This window comes from Canis lupus, chromosome 3 (assembly GCF_048164855.1).
Source record: "Canis lupus baileyi chromosome 3, mCanLup2.hap1, whole genome shotgun sequence".
Classification (NCBI taxonomy): Eukaryota; Metazoa; Chordata; class Mammalia; order Carnivora; family Canidae; genus Canis; species Canis lupus.
In genome coordinates, this window is record NC_132840.1 from 73,480,712 (window position 1) to 73,489,221 (window position 8,510).

Genomic DNA, 8,510 nt, shown 5'->3' on the forward strand with positions numbered 1-8,510 from the left:
CTTCTCCTACCTCTCCAAGTAACTGTTCTCTCAAAGTTGATGTTTAGCTTCCTTAGGCAGGTTTCTTTATACTATCTCATTTTTTTCCTGTTACGTGTGTTTATATAATTGTCTTGCTTGTTTCCAAACTTCATGAAAATGAAGGTAGGATTATTTCCACTACTGGCCAAGACAGAATAATGGGAGAACAGATTTACTCTCCCACCTTAAATAACTAGAAAACCAGACAAAAATAGGTAAAATAATGGAGAAAGGTCATGCAAGACGAGGATTCCCGAAAGGCGAGAATGAAACAAGGGGCGTTCTGCGACTGCCCAGCTTACTGCCTGGGGTGGGTTCCCAACTCCAAGTACAGGGACATGAGACCCAAAAAGAGTCCCACAGTCCAGGTTGAGGAGAAAGATTCAGGCACCTGGGGGGCCAGGATAAGAACACCAGAAAGGAAGGCTGCACAGAGAGATTTCTAGAGATTTACAAAGGGATCCCCTGATGTCTCTGGCTGTGGTTTGTCCTTTAAATTTGCTTACTTACAGCATCTTTTTGGGGCAGCATTTAAGTGTGTACTTTAAATTCATCCATAGTTGTGATCTTAAAACTCTTATTTAAGAAATCCATCCTGGGGCACCTGAGTGGCTCAGTCAGGTAAGTGTCCAACTCTTGTTTTCAGTTCAGGTTCATGAGATTGAACCTATGTTGGGCTCTGTGCTGGGCATGGAGCCTGAGTGGGATTCTCCTTCTCCCTCTGCCCCCTTCCCCTCTCTCTCCCTAAAAAATGAAATAAAATAAAAATTAAATCATATATATATATATGATTCATATATATAAATCATATATATATAAATTAAATCATATATAATTAAATCATATATATATATATATCCATCCCTACTCCAAGATATACCCGTTAGTTTTCTTCTAAAAGATTTAAAGTTCTGTTTTTTGCACTTAGAATACTAATCTACCTAGTCTTCATTTTTGGATGTGTTCTAAGGTAAGGATCTAATTTTTTTAAGATTTTATTTATTTTTTAAGATTTTATTTATTTATTCATTCATTCATTCATTCATTCATTCGAGACATAGAAAGGCATAGGCAGAGGGAGAAGCAGTCTCCCTGCGGGAGCCCAATGGGACTCGATCCCGGGACCACAGGATCATGACCTGAGCCAAATGCAGACGCTCAACCACTGAGCCACCCAGGTGTCCTAAGGATCTAATTTTTATATGGAAAATTACTTCTCCATAATTTGCTCTAATGGTCTTCATTGTTTTCACTTTCACATGACATTTTTTCCATGTGTGTTTGTTTCTTTTCCTGGACTCTCTTGTCTTCTATTAGTCTGAATATCTATCACTATAACCCTCCTACATCATCTTAATTACTATGGCTTCATAATAAAAATTGAATCTTGATGACTGGTAAAATAAATAGTCTTCCTAATTCTCCCTCAAAAAAAGATATGTTATGATGGATACTTTGTCTTTCTCTGTGAATCTTAGAATCAGCTTTTCCAAGATTGCTGAAAACCTCTCTTAGAACTTTGATTGGGACTGCCATGGATTTATAGTTTCATTTGGATGAAACTGATATGGAGTCTTCAAATTCATAAATATGGTGTATGTTTTCATGTATCTGTATCATCTTTTATAAGTTATCATATGTTTTACAATTTCGCCTTTAAAGGTTTTCCATACCTCTTGCTAGATTTATTCTTAGGACCCAAATCATACCTTCAGAAATGAAAACCACAGTGTCTGGGAGAAAAATACATTGGATGGGGTTAATGGCCGATTAGATATTATGGAAGAATCAAAGCTGTCTGCTTGAAGACTTAGCAACAGAAACTTACCCAAAATGAGATACAGAGGAATAAAGAACACATGAATGGAAAGAGCACCAGTGAAATATGGGATGACTCCAAGCAAACTAGTACATGTATAATTGAGGTCCTCAAAGGAAAAAAGGATAGGAAAAATAGTTGAAGGGATTTGGTCAAACATTTTCTAAACTTAAGGAATCCATCAACTATCTACTCAAACTTTTCCTTCCCTATGAGGAATTCTGGCATCCATGGTTAGGATAGAAAAACCTATTTTCCATTTCATTATATCAAAAAAACTCTGAACTACCTGTAGGGAAGTCAAGGGTTACATTTCCTTTTTACCAAACCTCCGTAAGAATCACTATTTTCAACTAGAGTGTATCTGTAAGGTGGAAAGTACACCAGACAAGTGTACATGGTCTCTGATAAGACCTTGATTGGAGGGTGCATTTTCTGTATTATTTATATAGGGCAAAACCAAATATTTAGAATGAAGCAAAGCAGATGAATACATTGGAGTGTATTTTCTCAGTAGAAATAAAGAAGCTTGACCCATCTTCTCTCCTGTGCAATGCCTGTGCTGAGAAGGAATGATCTTTAAGCACAGCCAGAGATTTCCTCAGAAATTATTTAGGATAGCTCTATTACTGGAATAATTCAAGATGAACAGGGAAAACCCTAGGATCTTGTATAACAAAATAATATTTCTTTGAACTCTGATACATTGCACTGAAATGCAGGTTTCATGTAAGCCTCAGTAACTGTGACATTATGTTAAACTAATACACTGAATAAAAACTATTTCTTCTCCACAAACTCCAAGTTTCATGAAGGGTCAATAAAACAATGTTGGTCCCAAAGATGGTGCTATACATGATAATTCTGATTTTTCAAATAGGCTATCAGCTATGCAAGTCCAAAAAAAAAAAATCTACCATCACTTTTTTGTTTTTGCTTTTTGAGGCTGCAATATCATTGCCATTTTATATTTTAAGGAGACTGTAAATAAGGGCTTATAGAAGCTTACTAGTTACCCAAATCTGAGGAGCTCTATACAGCAGAGCCACAGCAAGAACCCAATTATTTCTGGCTCCAAATTCCATATCCCTTTTATTATCCTTTATTGCTTAAAATGACTTGCTCTGTAAGGCTATTAGACAGAAATTTTAAAAATTTCAGATGACATCTCTACAACTATGATAACACTTTTTTTGAATAGTTTATATGAAGCTTCCTTAGGTCAGAAGTTAGGTAACAGTATTAACTCATTACTGAGGCTATCCCTAATTTAATATACCCACCACCATCAGCTTAGAAAAGGACTCATCCTTTCATTATCTACAGTAGGGAGGCATATATCCACAGGACCCAGAAATAGCTTCAAATCCCTAAGATGTTTGTTTAAAATGATCTTACTTAAAATGGGAATCTTGGGCACATGGGTGGCTCAGTAAGTCAAACATCTGACTCTTGATTTTGGCTCAGGTCATGATCCCAAGGTCCTGGGACTGAGCCCCCTATTGGGACCCATGCTCAGTGGGGAGTCTGCTTGAGGCTTCTCTCCTTCCCTCTGCCAGTAACCCCTGTTCTCACTCTCTCTTTCTCTCTCAAATAAATAAATAATCCTTAAAATAATTGGGAATTGGGCGGCCCAGGTGGCTTAGCGGTTTAGCATCGCCTTCAGCCCAGGGCCTGATCCTGGAGACCCGGGATCGAGTCCCACATCAGGCTCCCTGCATGGAGCCTGCTTCCTCTGCCTGTGTCTCTGCCTCTCTCTCTCTCTATCTCTCGTGAATGAATGAATGAATGAATGAATAAAATCTTTAAAAAAAAAAAAGAATTGGGAATCTTATTTTGTACCACTAATGGCTTTATTTGATGGTGGGAGGGGGGTGGCGGCATTTCTCTCCACCCTCCACTATTATCTTTAAGATGAAGATTTGTGTGTGGCTCAATAACCATGTGGTTAATAAGGAGTAATATTACTGTGATCTTTTATTAGTCCTGATCCCATAAAGGACCATGCGGCTCTCAGGGAAGAGATATTTTCAAGACTTCCCTCTACCTCTCCTTTCCCAATCTGCTCTACTACTCCCCTGCATCATGCTGATTGGCCCAAATTTACTAGTGGGCTGGGTCAGTGAGTGTCAAAAGGTCATGGTCATGGCTATTCTATTTTCACTTCCCCCTTCCATGTATCTGGAACAGTAAGCAATCAGTCTAGCCATCATAACCCCTCATTTATGCTCAGGCACTCTCCTTATGACAGTTCCCTGTCCTTGCAGACCAGAGCGTAGTAAGGGTCAGGATTTGGACTTGGGTGAGGAAGATGGAAAAAATGCTCCAAGCATCTTCACCCATGGTCACTGTTCCAGCCAAGTTTGCAAGACAGATCAGTGGGGACTTGAGGCACAAAACCTCTGGTACAGTGTTACTTTAGCTCAAATATTTGTCTCCTGTTTCTTTATATACATATATCCCAGAGATTTTTCTGTAGTCTATGGTACATAGACTTTATTTGGTACTTAAACTTTCTTTAAGTTTAGAAAATGTTTTATATTCCTGGATATGGCCCAAAAGTCAACTCCATTAAAATCCCTTTTAAAAAGACTATGCTTGTCCTTATATAAAATATTGATCTAGGAAACCCAGGTTTTTAGGAAAGAAGAAAACTAGCATAAAGCATACTTGGAAAGATGAAGAAGAAAGAGGAAAAAGTGGAATAGGAAAAGAAGAATCTGAGAACAAAAGAGGGTGAGAAGTATTTAGGAAGTGGAGAAGGAAACGAAAGAATTGAGAGAAGAAGAAATGAGTGAATATGTGGTTTGAGGTGAAATCGTAATCTCCCTTTTTGAAAATAGAATCAAGATGCAGGAGAATATAGTTGGTTGTCATTATGTCAGACAAACAGCTGGTCTGGACTTAGCCACCCAAATAAATGGCATAGCAACTACACATGCAAAGTGTAGCTTAAGTATATAAATGAAGCCAAATGCGAAGAAGGACCAAGACCCCAACAAAGAACAGAACATTACTCAAAAAATAGGAGTAAACTCCTCAAAATCACTCCACTCATTAGAAGCACTTACTAAAAACATACATAAAATAAAGGAAGGTTACAGGGGAAGAAAGATTAAAGAAACAAATTAAGGATCACATAATATCATTATGGAGACATCACATTCAATAAAAACAGTAAAGAATAGAATAGGTCTCATTAAAAACTAAATTACTAACATAGAGACAAAGCTGAAGAAAAGCATGAATGGGGGGAAGAAAAACTCAGAAATTAAAGCAATTAGAGAAAAAGCTAATAGTTATGGGTGACAAAGATAATCCAACTGAAGGAAAATTGATAACTCTGAGGTTGAGAACACAATAAATTAAATAGAAAATATTTTCAAAAAATATTTTCCCAAATAATAGGCACAAAAAATCCTAAAAATAGGACACAAGTGGGGCACCTGGGTGGCACAATCAGTTAAGCATCCAACCCTTGGTTTTGGCTCAGATCATTATCTCAGGGTCATGAGATCAATCCCTGCATCAGGCTCTGCACTCAGTGCGAAATCTGCTTGAGATTCTCTCTCCCTCTCCTTTTACCCCTCCCACTCATGCTCTAATAAATAAAATCTTTAAAAAAAATAGGACAAGGATGCCTGGGTGGTTCAATGGTTGAGCATCTACCTTCGGCTCAGGTCGTGATCCCAGGGTCCTGGGATCGAGTCCTGCATCAGCTCCCCACTGGGAGCCTGCTTCTCCCTCTGCCTATGTCTCTGTCTCTCTCTCTCTCTCTCTCTCGTGAATAAATAAATAAAATCTTTTTTAAAAATAGGACACAAGAGAATCTCCTTGAAAAGCCTGGGCAGCATCTGCAGATTAAGAGTATACTAGGTTCTGGGAAAAAAATTTGATTTGGAACACTTAAGATCAATGTATATTCTAATTAATTAAAGTGTTGTTCCAGTTAGTAAGATATTGTTACTCAACTTCAAGTCCAGCCTCTATTTTCAGCCTTGTGATTCTGCAGCTGGGACTCTGCAAACCACATTTCTCCTTTGTCAGCCAAGGGAGATTCTGCCAATAGGGAATGCTGGAGGAAGACTGAAAGGCTAGGGGGCAAAGGAGGACTTGCATCTGCTTCCCACTGTCTTCCCATAGAGCTCTTACTACTGTCAGCACCACCCATTGCTGCCTTCTCCCAGAAGTTTCTTCTACAAACCATTGAGTCTCGTGCTCAATTTGGCAGCGCATATACTAAAATTGTAATGATACAAACCATTGGGTCTGGTTTGCAGTTTTTTTCAAATTCATAAGACTAATCTCATTTCCTCCTACCCCCTACTCCAGAGACATGAGCACCAGACTGCCAAAGCCCCCCACCCCAGAGGGTAGAGGTTCTCCAAGCTCTTCCCTTTGCTTTCCCTGCCCTAAGAGTACTGGCTGCCTCTTGCAATTGCTACCTTCATGACACCTTAGTGTTCTCCACCTGCATTTTCAGTTACTACTTAACAATTTTCTATGATAAATTCTGTCTGTTAAAATACTTGGTATAGGATGTCTGGGTGACTCAGCGGTTAAGCATCTGCTTTCAGCTCAGGTCCTGGGATCAAGTCCCACATTGGGCTCCCTGCATGGAGCCTGCTTCTCCCTCTGCCTGTGTCTCTGCCTCTCTCCTGAATAAATAAAATCTTTTAAAAATAAAATAAAATAAAAATAATAAAATACTTGGTATGGGGAAGGGGTTCCTGGGTGGCTCAATGTTTGAGCGTCTGCCTCAGGTCGTGATCCCAGGATCCTGGAATCGAGTTCCACAGTGGGCTCCCCGCAGGGATCCTGCTTCTCCCTCTGCCCATGTCTCTGCCTCTCTTTGTGTCTCTCATGAAAAAATAAAATAAAATCTTTAAAAAATATATACTTAGTATGGTTTCTGTGTCCTTATTGAACCCCAACTGTCCAGGCAGAAATATAAAATCTCTTGGGGGAATGGCAGGAGGATGCAACATTATTTAAGCTGACCTCAGACTTCTCACAGAAACTTAATGCCAGGAGACAATGGAGCAATGTCTACAAAGTTCTAAGGGGGAAAAAGTGAAACCCCCAAAAATATTTTATGCAGCCAAGATGTTGTCCAAATATAAAGACAAGAAGCAGACACTTTCAAATATGAAAGAACTTAAGAAATGGAATAACCATATGCTTTTTTTTTCTTTTTTTTTTTTTTTGGTCCCAACTGAGTTGGTGGGAGGAGTGGCACCATGGTGGCCCTGAGCAAGGTGAAGAGGGTGTCTATAGAGGAGAACTACTCAATGCAAGGTGTCTGATTCCAGGTAGAGTGAGGATGGTATCCATGAAGAGGGGGTGCCTGGTGTGAGGAGTCAGGGATAAGTGGAGAGAGGAGGGAAACCATATGGAAGATTAGGGCAGTTGGACATTGGCCATAAGAGCCCAAGCAGGGTAAGGAGAGTATTCCTGAAGGAGGAATGGCACGTGGAATCAGAGCCTGAGTGGGATGAGAAAGGCATCCATGATGGGGTTGAAGGCGATGGGCCAGCAAAGGGAGTCAAGCCCAAGCAGGGTGCAGAGGACATCTCCTGGAAGAGTGGTGGCACTGCGTCAGGGCCTATGCAGGGTGAGTTGAAAAGCCATGTCAGGGTAGGGTAGCCCAACATGAAGTGTCAGATCCCAAGCAAGGTGATAAAAGCAAGGGTGGCAGGGGGGTGGGCAGCAGGGGGAGGAAGTGAATACATACAGGGGATTAATCAAATAAATAAATATATAAATAGTAATAACCAAGTTTCTCACTCTTGGCTGAAGAAATTACAAACACAAAAAGGGGAAATGTGGAATAGACCCTCTGGTGTTACACTGCAGCTGTTGATGTGAATTCAGATTTTCTACATATGATAAGATACATAAATAAAAGGACATGTGTATGTATGTAGCTTTGTCCTCTTGATCTCAGGGTTGTGAGTTCAAGCTCCATCTTGGGTGTAGAGCTTACATTAAAAAAACAAAAAAAAAGACATATAAGTCAGCTTCTGTTGGCCAAACCATGATAGTCTGAATATCAAAATAAATAATAGCAGTAGCAATCCACTGAATAACATAGGAACCTAAATCCCTACAGACATTAACTAACTAATGAAAAGTTCAGTGCATAATGGGGTATTTATGTGGTTTCAAATCCCTCCTCACAAAGTGCTTATTAATTAAAAAGAAAGTAAGGAGTAACTTTGCAGAGGGGAAGCCTGGTAAACACCCCTCTAATCAAGTAATAAAGTGAACATCCACAGAAAGGACACACACACAAAGGGTGTGTGTGCCTCCTGATAGGATGCCAGGGAGAAGAACACAGAATCATTTTCTGCCAAAGATGCAGAACCTGAGGGAGACATACACAAACCCAAATGGAAGACATTTTACCAAATAGCTGGCCTGCAGTCTTCAAAGGGTAAAGGTTATGAAAAGCAAGAGAATATTGAAGACATGTTCCCGACCAAAGCATATTAAAAAGAGATGACAACTAACTAGGACCTGTGATTCTGAACTGGGTCCTTCTGCTATAAAAGCCATAGTTGAACAATTGACAGAACCTGAATAATCTAACAGAGTAACATATTGATATTAATTTTCTGATTTTGATCATTGTATCCTGGTTATGCAGGGAAGTATCTTTGTAAGGAAA